Source organism: Pygoscelis adeliae, unplaced genomic scaffold, assembly GCF_000699105.1.
Source record: "Pygoscelis adeliae isolate BGI_AS28 unplaced genomic scaffold, ASM69910v1 Scaffold156, whole genome shotgun sequence".
NCBI lineage: Eukaryota > Metazoa > Chordata > Aves > Sphenisciformes > Spheniscidae > Pygoscelis > Pygoscelis adeliae.
In genome coordinates this window covers 2,217,122-2,231,761 of record NW_008825016.1, presented here as the reverse complement: position 1 = coordinate 2,231,761, position 14,640 = coordinate 2,217,122, and the positions used below count along the sequence as shown (strand labels likewise).

Here is a 14,640-nt window from a genome sequence, read left to right as displayed (position 1 = left end):
CTGGGGTTGTTTAGCCTGGAGAAAAGGAGGCTGAGGGGAGACCTCATCGCCCTCTACAACCACCTGAAAGGAGGTTGTAGCGAGGCGGGTGTCCATATCTTCTCCCAAGTAACAAGTGATAGGACGAGAAGAAATGGCCTCAAGTTGCGCCAGGGGAGGTTTAGATTGGATGTGAGGAAAAATTTCTTTACTGAAAGAGTGGTTAAACATTGGAACAGGCTGCCGAGGGAAGTGGTTGAGTCCCCATCCCTGGAGGTATTTAAAAGACGCGTAGATGCGGCGCTTAGGGACATGGTTTAGTGGGCATGGTGGTGTTGGGTTGATGGTTGGACTCGATGATCTTAGAGGTCTCTTCCAACCTTAATGATTCTATGATTCTAAAGCAGCAGCAGCAGGAGGGACATAGCTATCTTTCTGCCTGGGTCATCCATCGCAAACCATCTCTACATCTCAATTGTCCATGGAGAAAGGGGCATAGGAGCAATTACATAGGCAGTGGCAGACCACATGTTGACCAGTGTCTCACTGCCACATTCACTTTGAGACATCTTTTTCAGGAGATAGATTTATCTGAATTAAATGGGCTAACTGGATAGAAAAGGAGGTCCTGACTAACTTTAAAAACTGAATGAAATCTTTTTCCAAACTGACCGTAATGGTCTAAACTGCTTTTAGCTCCATCTCAGACCATGCTATCACAGAAACACCCTTGAATTTGAGTCAGTATCACCTATCTTATCACGTAGCAATATATTATCGTTCTTAAGATAACTTTTCCTATACAAAACAAGAAGTTCTTCAGTGCTACTGAGCCATGACACCTTTCTTTAAATTCACTGAAGAAAATTGTTTAAGACTGTATGTGAAAACTATTCCAACACATTAAGAAAACAAACATGGAAACATTTTTTTCCAGATTAGATTGGAGTTGCTAAAACACTAAGCTTCTCACATTGATTTAGGCTATTTGAACACCCTCCCAAAAATAAAAGAAGTCTTGCATCAACTCAAAGCAGACAGACTTTCACTTCACATTAAGTTCCCTATCTGCCTTGGCTGCAGTGGTTTTAAAGGATTGTCCAAAGGTATCCATAATTCCTTCATCAGAATCTGTGAAACTGATATTTCTTACTTGCTGAGCATTTCTACTTGAGGATCGAGTCACCTAGGGGAAGAAAGGAAGATCAGAATATTGCAAAAATGCTTTGTGACTTTTGTGGGAGACTGAATGGGGAGAGAAAATACACACTAAAAAAAAATCTATTTACCCTTTGCGTATTCCTCGTATGCTTGGGGAAAACTACATATCTGAGAACATCTTATGAGAATGAAATTTCAGGAAGATTTAATATTGCCTGGCTGTTATTTTAGGTTTAATGGACTAAAATGCAACGTCTGCATGAGTCTATAATACTTCCTAAGCAGTAGTGCCAAAAATAGCTGTTCTAAATGCACCCTCTCGTATCCAATGGAAGCTTGTGTTACACAGGCTCTAGCATCAGAAAGGGATTCGTTTAATTCTGATAAAGTAACTTAATGGTTTCCAGGATAAAATAGTGATGGAAGGAATCAGTCAGTAGCTTAGCCATTTTCAAACCTAAAAGTGTATATCTTTCCACCTCCCCTGCCCTCTCAGTGACATTAAATTTCTCTGTGACTCAAACTGGGGGAAATAGAAATATTCCACTTCCAGCTGTCTCTTTCCACTATTTTTCTTTGTTCATTCTTTTCAGCCAGAAAAGGAGATAAGTGCTGAAATGGTAGTTATTCCAGCATCAACTCAGTAGCTGAAGTGAGATTTCTGAAGGATTAGTAAAATCATTCAGAAGTTCTGTTACGAAAATGATACTTTTTCCATCTTGTTTCCCATATGTGAGTTATGGCCTTCTCCACGTAGAATTAAACCTGTTAAACCACACCGGCCACTGAAGAACAAGCAATATATGCTACGTAAATGCTATGTATATGAGGAATATATAAGCCATAGGGTATGTTTCTGAATCATAGGATGGCACTGAATGGTACTTGTATTTTCAACCTTAAATTTAGGCACCCTATTAGAAACTTTGCCCCCTGTTTTCATTGCATTGTCTCCTCTGAAGCCTCGAAGATGGCTGATCTGTGCTGGGTTAATCAGAGAACCAATGAAATAAAATTTAAAAAAAAAAAAAAAGGGTCATTTAAACATTAAATTTGCCAGTGAAAAAAGCTCCTGCCCTTTCTGCTCCATCTCCCTGACAATTAAGGAAATTTGGTTTTCTCCAACCCACCCCCAGTAGATTTGATGCTGGTGGGAAAGAGGGTGTGTGGGGTTTTGCCAATCACTGATGAGTATTTACTTGTCAGATAAAAAGATAAAGTGAGCAGGGGTGGACGGACTGAAGGAGGATAAGAGGTCAGAGGTTCCCCCTGCCTTCCCTAGTAGTGTTTGATGGGAGCGCATACACCACATCATGGGATAAGGGAAGGAGCTGCCTGGTAACTCTCCCTCATCCCTTTTGCAGCTCCATGCAGTCTTGATGTGGCTGCTGAGCATCAAGTCCCATAGTGAGCCCACAGATCATCAGGTTTTAAATTGGCAGAGGCTCTTCTGTCTTCAAGGAGTCAGAGATGTTAGATTAAAGCAGACAAAAATGATCTTATCTTCCTAAAGTCAACCCATGACCTGCAAGAGTTAAACCAAACCATTTCAGCTGGAGCCAGTATGTATTTTAACTTGTAATTGTGGAAAACACTTGTCTTGTATTCCAGCAGGTCACATAAAAAAATCTCTGGCAGAGCTGCTGCAGTGGCTGTCAATGGACAGATAGGGAAATGAAAATATCATGGAAATAGAAAAAAATCAAATAACATGTTCGGAATATTTAATTTGTTTTAGAAAGGTTTGGAAATAAACTGACTCAAACAGCCCAAATCTAATCACCTTCAGGGCCTGTTTTTCTTCTTTACATGCATTTCTAAATCAGAGCTGAGGTAAGAACAGTAACTAACATGGAAATTAATGATTATTGTTGTCACTGTGCAATAGTTTAATCTAAAAGAAAGAATTATTATTATTATTATTATTATTATTATTATTATTATGGACTAACAAGTCCTTTGTAAATTTGCTAACAATTGACACAAATGTTTGGTTGTCCTGAGCTCTATATTTACAGACAGTGAAACTAAAGAACAGAAAGATGCAATGTCTTGTCCAGCAAGGGCATCCAGCAAGCCAGTGATGGGGCTGGAAGCCCAACCAGCAGCCCTCCCAAGACATATGTGCAGCTCCGTGGTAGCTCAAGGACTCACTGAAAATTGATCACTGTCTGGTTTAACTCATCTTCCAGAGCCAGGGCAAATGCAAGGGAGGAGCCAGGGACAAGTGGCTGGGGAGTGCAGCAGCTTTGATTTCAATAAGTTGTAATTGTCATAGGATCAAACTTGTTAATCCCATATGTCCATGGTCGGTCCTCCAGGGCACAATGCCTATGTTTTGAAAACGCAACTGCAAAGGTTCCAGCAACAGACAGATTGACCCATGGGCATTGCTGGTCATCAAAATAACTCACATCTGTAGAGGAGGTTTTGCTCTTTATAGAAGAACTAGGAATGGCCCTTTCCCACCATTTTATTCCGTCTGTGCTTTTGTAGATTTTGAGTAGAGCTGAGACTGACATTTCATCCCCATTCCAAATGTGACTACCATTCGGGTGCACAAGAGGACAGTAAGTACAGGTCGGGGTTCTGGCATAAGTTAGTTTTGCAGGAGAAACCCTTCGCCAACTCACATGTACACCTGCACCCCCCCCCAAACACCACCAGCCGGTGTCCAACGCAAAAGGACATTGGACTACCTTGCGTCATGTGGATGCAAAACAAGAGCAACACTGCCTCGGGCTAATGGGCTTTACATTTTTATCCTACTCGTTTCTCTTAAGGTTGAAAGCACTCAAATTAAAGCACCTCCCTTTGGCAAGCACCACTCATTACTGAAGTATTACCCTGAATTGCCTCCTCACCCTACTCCTCAAATGGCAGAGAGGAGACTTCTCCCGTGTGCTTCCGATCCAAATTCTTCCCTCTGGGAGATTTCCCAGGACCCTCGCTGTTTTGATTAACAGAATGTGTTTCTGCTAGAATGGTTGATAGATGAAATTGGATTTTGTAGCAGAAAAATTAGTTTCTGGTTATAGGAGGATTAATGGTTCCCCTACTCTTTAACATGTGCCCACTGGCAGGGCTCTCCGCTGGGTCCTGAGCATGTGCTGAGACAATCTGTTCCTTTGGCTTTCTCTTACACAAGGGGTGTGTGTGTTTCATTAATTTCCCCTGTTTTTCTTCTTTTTCCTCCTCACTATGGGGGAACTTGGAAAGAAAGAGGGGTAGAGAGAAACAAGAACGGGCTCTGAATGCTCATAAAGAAACACCTGCACACTTGCTCCTCAGAAAAATGTGCACTTCTCCAAAAAAGAAGAGAGACAGCTTGTTTCACTCTTAATGGTTGGACTTGATGATCTTAAAGGTCTTTTGCAACCTAAACGATTCTAAACGATTCTATGATTCTCTGGGCAAGGCACTAAGTTGCAGCAGGCAAAACAGCCAAAGCTAATAAAGCCTCATACCAATTTTAACCAAATACTTTATTCTCTCAGACAGGTGAAGAGCCTTACAAATATTTGGGTTTGAGTGAGCTGCTGTAAAACCTTTCCTCCTGTAAAGCGCGATCCCTCGGATTTAGCAAAGCTACATTATTAATAAGCATCAGGGGTTTAGAGAGACAAAGGCTGGAGGAGGGGAGGGAAGCCTTATTTTAGGAAGGGGGCCAAGAAAGACAAGATGTTTAGGAGGGGGAAGTATCGACACCCTTGGAATAGAGAAAGTGTCGAATGCCAGCTGCAGAGCGCCTAAAAGAATGAGTGTCTCCGATGCTTTTGTCTCCTTATATGGTAAAATGATAGAAAGGGGTTTCACTAGGCTGGGGAAGGCAGCAGCCTCTTTCCACACAACACTGACTGCAGAGCTGAAATCAGAAGAGCCGCTCTTCGCAGGCAGTAGAAAGCCCCGGCTAGCTGTACAGCTCTCCTCTGCAAGCAGGCCGGTGTGCTCTTTACACATTTGTTAATGGATGTGACCCCCTGTCCCTGGTCCAGGAGGTGACATTAACTGCCCGCTACTGCTCTGTAAGTAAATATCCCTTTTTTCCCCCTCCCTCCCCACTACCCACGGACTATATCTTTGAAGGTGTCGCTTTAAACAAAGGGTGCAGAGAGGAGGAGAGGGTTGTTTAATGTCCCAGTGGGTTGTTGGGTAAGGATGCAAGGAGAGAGATTGCCGGTCCCCCTTTCTCCTGAGCACACAGCGAGGGGTGTGAAGAGGAGAAAAAGACAAATTTCTTATCATCAGAGCAATTATTGCTGCATGTCCATCTGTATAGTGACACATCAGCGATCTGATGAGGTGCTGGGTCATTTAATGTGTAACTATTTTTAATGACTGTATTGTGCTGCGTGTGTAATCCACTGGAGAGGTGATAAAAAGTAGAAGCTGGGGTCTTAGATTCCTTACACCTCTGTGCACACTCCTGCTGCCGAGCTCAACAAAGGAGTATTTCTGCACTGTAGCAAGAGCAGATGCACATGAAACAAAGGTAGCCTTTCCTCTTTGCGGGCAAACACTGTGGATAGATTGTGTACAGGAAAAATGGGGAGCCATCAGCATCGTATTCCTTCTTTTTACGTGGCAAGAACAAATTAGAACGCAAATCCCAACTAATAGCTCTGCATTCCTTTTTTTCGTGCTTCTCTCTGCATGCATGTGTGTGCAGACACAATAACCCAGGTTCGTAATATATGCTGTCTAACATGGATTTCTCTGTGTACGTAATAAAGGAAATACTAACTTTCATTGTCTGCATTAATGGCTGTTCTAAACTTTCTACTTCCCTAAAGGGATACGGCTTTTATTTAGTTCACCAGATACCTGCATATTTCAGCTTTGCTGTGTACAGAGACACACACATAATCATGAGAAAGCAAACCTTATAAAATCTAAATACCAGCAGCAGTCAGGCAGCCTGTTATTGCTACTCCCCTGCCTCCTATCTAGGGGTATATTAACTAAGATTGCTGATTGCTGATTGACACTGAGATTGTCACTGTCAGTAGCTATAACATTTCTTGTTGGCTGTACATATTTGTACACTGTCTTAAACAGGAATTGTCCTAGAAGGGACCAACAGAAGGCTGCGTGTTATTAGATACTCACATGCATCTGAGTGTGAAGGAATGCTGTAACTAAGGTTGCCATTCGGTTTCTGTTACGAACCCTATTTTCATCAGTTCATATATTTATGGGACTCCCTGCTTTCTGGCTAAAATCTTCTGTGCCTTTTATCAGCCAGATGGTAAACTTTGAAAATGATTGCTTTAGGCAAGTGGCTGTGGAAGGCAGAAAAATAGTCCTTTTTTAAACTATTTTATAAAAAATTCTGCATTTTTTCTTCCCCTGTACATATAACTGGGAAAAGATGCACTTTAAAAGCTGCTCTGTCAATAGAGCCTGTGTATATTCTTGACCACATTTGGAGAAAATAAAAAAAAAAAAGGATATGAGGTACTATATTCACTGAAGACTCAGGTCCAAACACTGCCATAGTGGCACTACTGTGTCCAAAATCTGACCAGAGCGCCAACAAAAATATCTCTACCCTAGCCATAACATAGATAGTGATCTTTGGCTTCCAAGCCGACGTGTGGTTGAGGTGAGCGGGGCAGCTGAAAGGACACAAACTTCTGTTGCTGAGAAATATTTCTGAAAGTTACCTGGGTTCCCATCTGACATCTCCATCTGACTAGCAGGCCTGAGGCAGGGGGATGGACCAGTTCTTGAAGTCTTTTGAGAAAGCTTAAAAGATCCCAAGATGGCAGAAGTGATGGGGTAGAATATACTTACTTTTGGCTCTCACCATTCTACAGAATGTGCTCCCAAGGGAATCAGCAGGGCTACACATGCAAGCACCGAGTAGTCACTTCCAGGTGGTTGGGTTTCATAGAAAAATATTACTAATTTTTGTGACATCACTGTTATCACATAGCAGTGGCTATGCTGTGTCAGACATTGTTTGTATATGCAAAACTCCTGCCATGAAAAGCACATAATGGTGATTCCCAGCTAAAGTACTAGGATATAGATAAGTCCTGGTTTCCTACCTATGATATACAGTTTCTTAAGGAAGTCTAGGGAAGCCCTTTCCCTGAAATCACATTTTTCCTATCCATACAGACAGACCTCAGCACTCCCAGCTGGCACACTTTGCATTAGAAAAAAAATTAGACAGCTCTCACACACAACACAGCCCTCCAGTATCCCATCATGCTTTAAACATCAGGAGCCAAAAAAACCCAAAAAGTTGGTGAGAAAGTACAGCTCCTGCAATTGTAAGGGCTGGCGAGAGTTTCTGCTGCATTGCACTGCAAATTCAAGCTTTCATCCCAAAAGAAAAGGATGAGGAGGCTTGTAAAGACCTATATTCACATGAATGACTCCTGGCTCAGTTCTCCAGGGCATTGAGCCCTGAGCCCGAGAGCCGTCTTACCTGCTGTTGTCCTCACCTCCTTGCCCTGCCTCACAGGGGTCGGGAGATTCAGAATTAAGGGAGGGTTGGATAAATGTTAACACCATCAGCCAGAGGAAATGGCTTCTTCTCCATGAAAATCAGGCTGAAAACTGAAGTAATGCCTGTTGCTGCTGGCCAGCATGCTGCCACTCTCGCAGGGTTCCCACAGACTAGTTACAAGCAGTTCTGAGGCTCATTCATGTTTCTCTGATGGATAAATCGGTCCTGAGCATCTTCAGAGAAACTCTGGATGGTGTAGTGTTGTAGGCAGTCACCTTCCCTCACTTGGGTACTGCTTCAGAGATTGGGGATCTCACAATTTGCATTTTTAGACTGATTAATTCTAATTGTGTAATTTTAATGTTTCATTTACATATGCACAGTTATTTGTGATGCAGATTCACCCCAAGCGAGGGTGTGAAATGGCAGGGTAATGACAGGTTTCATGGAAATAAATCTTGGATACATTGACAGCCACTGAAGCATTAACATTTCAACAATGCTAATTAGCTATATATATAGAGAGAGTTTGATTAAAAACCACTAGAGGTTTCTTTTAAGGCTGAACACCATAACACTCACGCCAGGTGAAAAAGTTACAGTCCTCATTTTGTTCCTTGTCACATACCCTTCTATATCAAATTGGATAATATTAACTAGGATGCTAAATGGCTACTGTGCATATAGCAATACAATGTAAGGGGAATATAGGTGAGCGTAACACCAATGTAAGAATATTCATCTCTCCCTCTCACTGCAAATTTTCAACTTTAAAGTTGCAAATCTATCAACCACAGCAGAGCAAGCCCTAAGGTTGCACTTTTGTTGGTGGAAGGTAGTTCTAGACCCTTGGCAAGCACAGGCACAAGTGCTCAAAGCGCACCACTGTATTTCATCTTGCATAATAAAAGTAGCAAGTTGCATAAAACCGTAAAATATCTGTAAGCATTTCCCTACCACTGTTTCATCATTGCTCTGAAGCACTCTTGAGATTTAGACCAAAAGTATCTTCAGAGACCAGGACCCCACCTCTGATGAATTCTTCCTCCTCCATACTATGCCGTGCATCTCTCCATGGTAGACCCAACATCTTTCTTCTTCAGTTAGAAAAGATCTCACCCACAAAAAGATTGACTATGACTTGTCCCCAGGCTCTCTGTGTCTTTCTGTGCTTGCTCCTGCATCTGTCATGCACCACGGGTACTTTGACTCAACGTTAGTAGCTGATCTCTTTGCTCTCTGTGTCCAGCCTCCAGCCCCAAACCCTAGCAAATAAATTGGACCAAACTGGTCTCACCCAGGTGTAATCAATCTATTTTGCTAAGATGTGCCCAGCTGAACGGGTACCTCTAAGGTTTACGTAGCCTCCTTTGCCACATTTTGGAAAGCCAATGGCACAGCAGCTGAGCAGAGAAGTATGGATGCCTCACAGCCCTGAGGCATTCACTGCTACAGTAGTTTTATATGGTAGCTGAAAGACGTACATCAACTGATGCTCCAAATCACCACGCATGCCAATTATCTTAGACAGAAAGGGGCTTTGTAGTCTTGCCTCTGTAAACAGAACCAGACAGAGAAACCCAGAGCTGTTCTGCTAGAGGCCAGGACAAATAACAAAGCATTCTTCCTCCATAGAGTCCTCCCAGTTTTGCTTCTATTCTTTGTAGAAAGAAGGAAACACAGACTATTTGGGACATTGTTCCGGTTTTGTGCCCTGGATTGTATTATTCAGGATTTCAAAAATATAGGAGAATTCAGAAATGTCACTGCATGGTAGCACGTGGCATTTTCTGTGTATTTTTATTTTAGGGTTTAATGTCTCTCGGATTAGCAGTGTTCCTGTCAATAAAAGAAAGCAATTATTTTCTGGCAAAACAAACCTCCATTGGAGTTTAGTGTCTGCAGTCATCTGGCTGATACATTATTTCTGTAGGGTAGGGCCAGAGATAACAATTGGTTTTATTAATCTTATACTATTTTTCTCCTCAATCATTTTCTGTTATCTGCTTAAATGCTCTTATTAGAAACATGAACTTCTATGCTTAAGTAATATCAAGTATTTGATCTTTCTCTTTGAGTAAGCCTTTGCTTATTCTGCAAGAGAAAGAAGGAAGACAGCAGTTTCAAAAGGCTTTAAAATAGAAAATAAGAGCAAGCCTTTCCGCCTGAACTGTGCTTGTCCTTGCTATGGTAGATTTAAGTCATGCTCCATGTTATTTCAATAGGCTTCTTTTGTAATTGAAATGTATGCAGGAATGTTAGTAAGGCCATACATCCTCCAGCCATTTCAATATCAACCTCAAATAAACATAGTGTAAATTGTGAGGGCTACACTGTCAAAGGGTCAGTGCTCAGTTCTTCTGTGGCCTCTGTAGTTACTACCACTGGTGCTTGCTCTACCACTGCTGGAGTGCTCTAAACTGGAGCAGATCCTTATTGACTGCCAAACACAACAAACCACACAGAAACCACAAGTGGAGCGTTCCCTCTTCACTACTATAACTGGGATTACTTTAGCCAGGCGCATGAGGAACCTTACCACATGAGAAACATTTTCTGTTGGTTTTTTTTATTATTATGTTAAGGAAAACAATCTTAAATAGCAGACTATCCACTTTCCAATTCATGATAGACTGACTGTGCAATCCAGACAGGAACCAGGTATGCTTTGGTTATCTGCACATGTTAATGCAGTCCGTCTGCTCAGAAAATTGCTCTCAAGTACTTAAAAAGAGACATCGGAATGTTGTACCATAGGCAAAGTAAGTCAGCCGTGTACAAGGAAGTTGAGTCACTGCAAAAACTTAATTGTGATGCTGAAGAACATTTTAAGGTAACTTTTAAAAGTCCATTAAAAACTAAACATTCTTTTAATAGCTTTTAATATTTAACATGTATATAGAAAGGCCTGAGTGGGATATTTAGGAAGCGGTTTCTTCACTTGGGTTTGATTTTTATTGTTTTTTATTACTACTATTATGTTCCAATATCAAACCAAGTTTTCCTGGCTTTTGCCAGGGAGCTTCTAGGAGATCTATGAATATCTACTCTGAGCTTAAAACCTTCAGAAGCAGCAATGAACACCTCTGTAATTAGATACTTCTAATTTCCTAACCTTAATGGAGACACTAGTAAAGCAGCCTGGGCTTGTTAACAGGGCTGTTCTGAGAAAGCAATGACATATTATGTTATAAGGCCTTGATTTCTTGAAGACAGGGTGCCAAATTCTTTTGATGGGCTTACTACAGGATTGTCCTTCCATAGCAGCAGCAAGAGAAAAAAGCTTCCACTTTCTTCTCAACTTAAAAAATTAAAGAGTGCAGCCACATCTGTCTAAGCATCCTTGTCTTATTTACAAGCTTAGCATAAACCCCAGATCATGGGATACAGGGATACCCAACAACTTGTTCCCTACAGTGATCATGACTCCCATTTTTAAGGACCTACACAAAGATGATGGTATGAACAACAGTCGTAGTAATAAGCTTCAGTGTCTCAATAACACTGCAAAAGTATTTTCCTCTTTAATCAAGAAATGCACCTTCACGTACCGGTAACCCAGTAGCCACTGGCAGGGACAGAGGGCCTATGGAAGGAGAATAGTGGCTGGCTGGAGTTCCTGCAGGATGAGCTGTGCATCACTTGCCTCTCAGCAGCTGGTTAGCTTTTGCGTTGGCCATCTTTAGCATAAGGAAGCAAATATCCTTCTGTTGCCCATGGAGGGAGACTTGGCTGTTCTGCATCAGCTGGCTTGGCTCTCCATTGCTGGGAGCCTGCTGCGGGAGGGTCAGGGATCCAAGCAACACCTGCCCTATGGCCAGCTAGACCTCCAAGCGCTCAGGTTCCCTTTGCTCTCCCTCTGCTCTGTCATGGTATCTGCGGGCACTCATCCCATGAAGAAAAGCATAAGCTATACCTGCCCAGACAAAGAAAGGGATACTGCCTCTTAATGTGTTTTAGTAAATCTAAACACACAGGGTGTATGCTTTGGGTGTTTGTGGTGCGCATCTACTCCAGGAACTTCTGAAGTTCAGGTGGACTCCGACTGTATGCTACTTCTTTTTTCTTTCTGTCAGTGCTACTGGCAAATGGTCATTTCTTCTTTTCCTAAAGTAAATTAAAAAGAAATAAAATTAGCTTTCCCCCCTCTCCCCTTGCATGGCATTATGGCCTGGTTTGGAAAAATGATTAGCTCTTAGAAGAGTGGCTTGCAGTTGCTGCAACAAGATGATAGATAACGAATGTGGCAATAGCTGCTAAATTACAGGAAAATAATCACCTCTTGCCAGAAAGACCAGCATAGTTTGAACTGCTAGTTCATAAGTTGCAAAGGATATCATAAATCTTTGCATTTTAGCCTTTGGAACAGTAACATAAATTGTTTCCAAATGCTCTAGACCTGCACGGCTTATGTCACTGGAGTTGCCAGACAAATCTTCCCTTCTCAGGGGAAGGAAAATAAACAGATAGAAAATTCTCCATGTGCACAGTTCTTCTGGAAAAAAGTCAGGTGGGAGAAATGTGTGTACATCCTGGAGGAAGATGGCGTCTCCAAAGACCTTTTATTTCCTGCGCAGGTGGCTAACAGAACATCCTGCTCCAGGGACAGAGGTAGAGCCCCAGCCCTATTGACCTGACTGAGGTCAACTGCAAGTTCCCCTTTGGCATCTACAGGAGCTTAATTCTGTCTCTCCAGATACCATTACAACAAGAGATCAGAGCTTCACTTCACTGAATAAACTAAACAACTGCTACATTTTTTAGACAGTTTCCCTTGGCTTCTTACTCTCTCTCTTGTGTGTGTGCATCTGTACCTCTCAGTGTTCAACACCCCCTAAGAGGGGTTGAAATAAGAGATGCACAGAACATCTCTTATGAGGCTTGCAGATGTAGTTCAGAAAAGCAGGCAAGGTCTGGGGTAGCTAGTCCCCTTTTCCAGTAGTCAATAGTGTCATGGGATGGGGGAACACCAGATGATTTCTTAATGACATTATAAGCCCTAATTTTTATGAGGTAATATGATAACTTTAACAATTACTGCTAGTAAAATAAGACTGTTTGAGCAAACGGGAAGAAGAGGAAAGAAGCATAGTTTTTAAGTCAGCCTACTAAATTTTTTGTAATTTTCATGCCAATTCTTACTTCCTGGAAGACACAATGTGGGTAGTGCTAACATTTGGCATAAGCTGTAACTTCTTTTCTGGGCATGCAATGGAAAGCTCTTTTCCTTTTGGAGATGTACTTGTTATGTCTAATGTTGTAGGAGGGAGACTGTATGGCAGAAAAATCAATTTCTCCTTCATGATAATGTTGAGAGCAATCTGAAAAAGCATAAGTATGAAATGACTACTGCAATAAAATCTAAAGAGCTTGTGGTACCGCAAAGAGGTATAATAAAGATGAGCTTCTGGCCCACAAAGCTTTACAGTCAACAAGTATCAAACACAAGAGGAAGAAATAGATCAATGGCAAGGAGGTTGAATTGCAATTTGTGTCCATCCACAACTGTGAAAGCCTTTTGGTTTTTTCTTAAAGCCCAAAGCAGTGCATAAAATCTGCACTAAGCTAAGCATGATTTTCGTATATGACAGGAACGAATGGACTGGCCATGTAGAGGACCATGGGCACCAAGTGACAAGCAAAAACATTGCTTAGCATGATTTCACATTTCTTGTTTGTAAGACAACAGTGAAATTATTTGTTTTTCCTGCTAATTCTTCAATAGATAGGTCCCGTGATTACTTTACATTTAATTTCTTCTCTCCGGAGAAGAAAAAAACTGTCAAATATCCTCAAAATACCACATAGTAGATCGTGAGGTCCAATCCAAGACCCAGATCTAAACAGCCTGGAATTTGGGATGTTTCACCCTCAATTCTAGCTTTCTGAATGAAACCACATGAACCTGAATTCCTAACTTTAAGAGATATTGGATCTGAAATTAGTGTCAGTTCCAATAAAAGATTCACAGAACTAAAACCAAAATGCAGGTCTTGGAAACTTTCCTTTCTTGTCTTTTAATTTCTCAGATCTCTGAAGTTGTGCCTCAAACCCCATCCAGAGCTGCCCATTCAATGTCTTCATAGAGCAGAGTTCACCCCTAAATCTGCTTGGGACATAGAAATCAGGTCTGCCTCTCCCTGCTCAGGGTGAGGGGGACAATCCACTGTGACAATCTTAGAGCACATTTAACAAAACTAGATCCCTTTCAGGATAGGGAGGAAAATGCCCAAGTATTTTCTAAAATAGTGGCAGTGACTATTCTATTAAATAATGCTTGCCTCTGCTCCTGTGAAAAGCACCCAGAAAATAATACAGCACTCAAGTAGAAACCTCCTGTGACCAAGAGACTGGACCATCCATCTCTGAGTCCTTCTTCCAGTTACAAACCACTTCTATATTTTACATTTAGCAGCTTTGGATGAAGGACAGAAATGGTATAAACCTGTAAAGGAATCACATTTTATGTTTTTTGCTTTCACACGTCTTGACTGCGAGAAATTTTTCACTCGTTGGTATCACACATCTATTTCTAATTCAGGGCTAGAAAGAACTAATTCTGAAGAAAGGTGAAAAATGCGAGTTCATAAATGGGTCCTGCTCACACTTTAACTTAGTAATAATGTAAATTAACTGTGCAACCAAATCCTATCATCTGGAAAAAATATCTAACAAAGTCTGGTAAAAAGTACAGATTTCTGTCCTAAATACAGACTATTTGGACAAAACTATCACTCCTCTCAGACTCAGTCATACATACACACACCAGTTTGTACTGGTCTGACTCCATTCATTTCGCTGAAATTACTCCTTGAAGGAAATTAAGTCCTCTCTAGTTCTTTCATGGGGAAGTATAAATGTGTTATGTAGGTTGGGGGTGTAAACAGGCTCAAAACTGACGGGAAAATAAATCCACCATCACCTTTTAAATGTTGCGGTAAAGACTGCACCGCTGCTTCAAGAGGAGACTAACTTGCTGGAAGCAGTTATTAGGGAAAGGTCACTCTGTACCAGCCCTGTTCTCCCTTACACGTTCATTG

The 14,640-nt window shown here is 41.6% G+C and overlaps 1 protein-coding gene across 2 annotated transcripts in view; it reads left to right on the top strand.

Annotated features, from left to right (window-relative positions):
- The window catches only part of FHL2 (four and a half LIM domains 2), a 46,718-nt gene that overhangs the window by 13,928 nt on the left and 18,150 nt on the right, over window positions 1-14,640 (top strand). Inside the window, exon 1 of one of the 2 annotated variants that reach the window (XM_009326247.1) lies at window positions 4,986-5,165. The exons of the other annotated variant lie outside the window; for it this stretch is intronic. The gene's annotated coding sequence lies outside the window, so the exon portion shown is untranslated. Of the gene's footprint in view, window positions 1-4,985; window positions 5,166-14,640 lie in introns of those variants that run through there. 2 annotated transcript variants of the gene reach the window in all.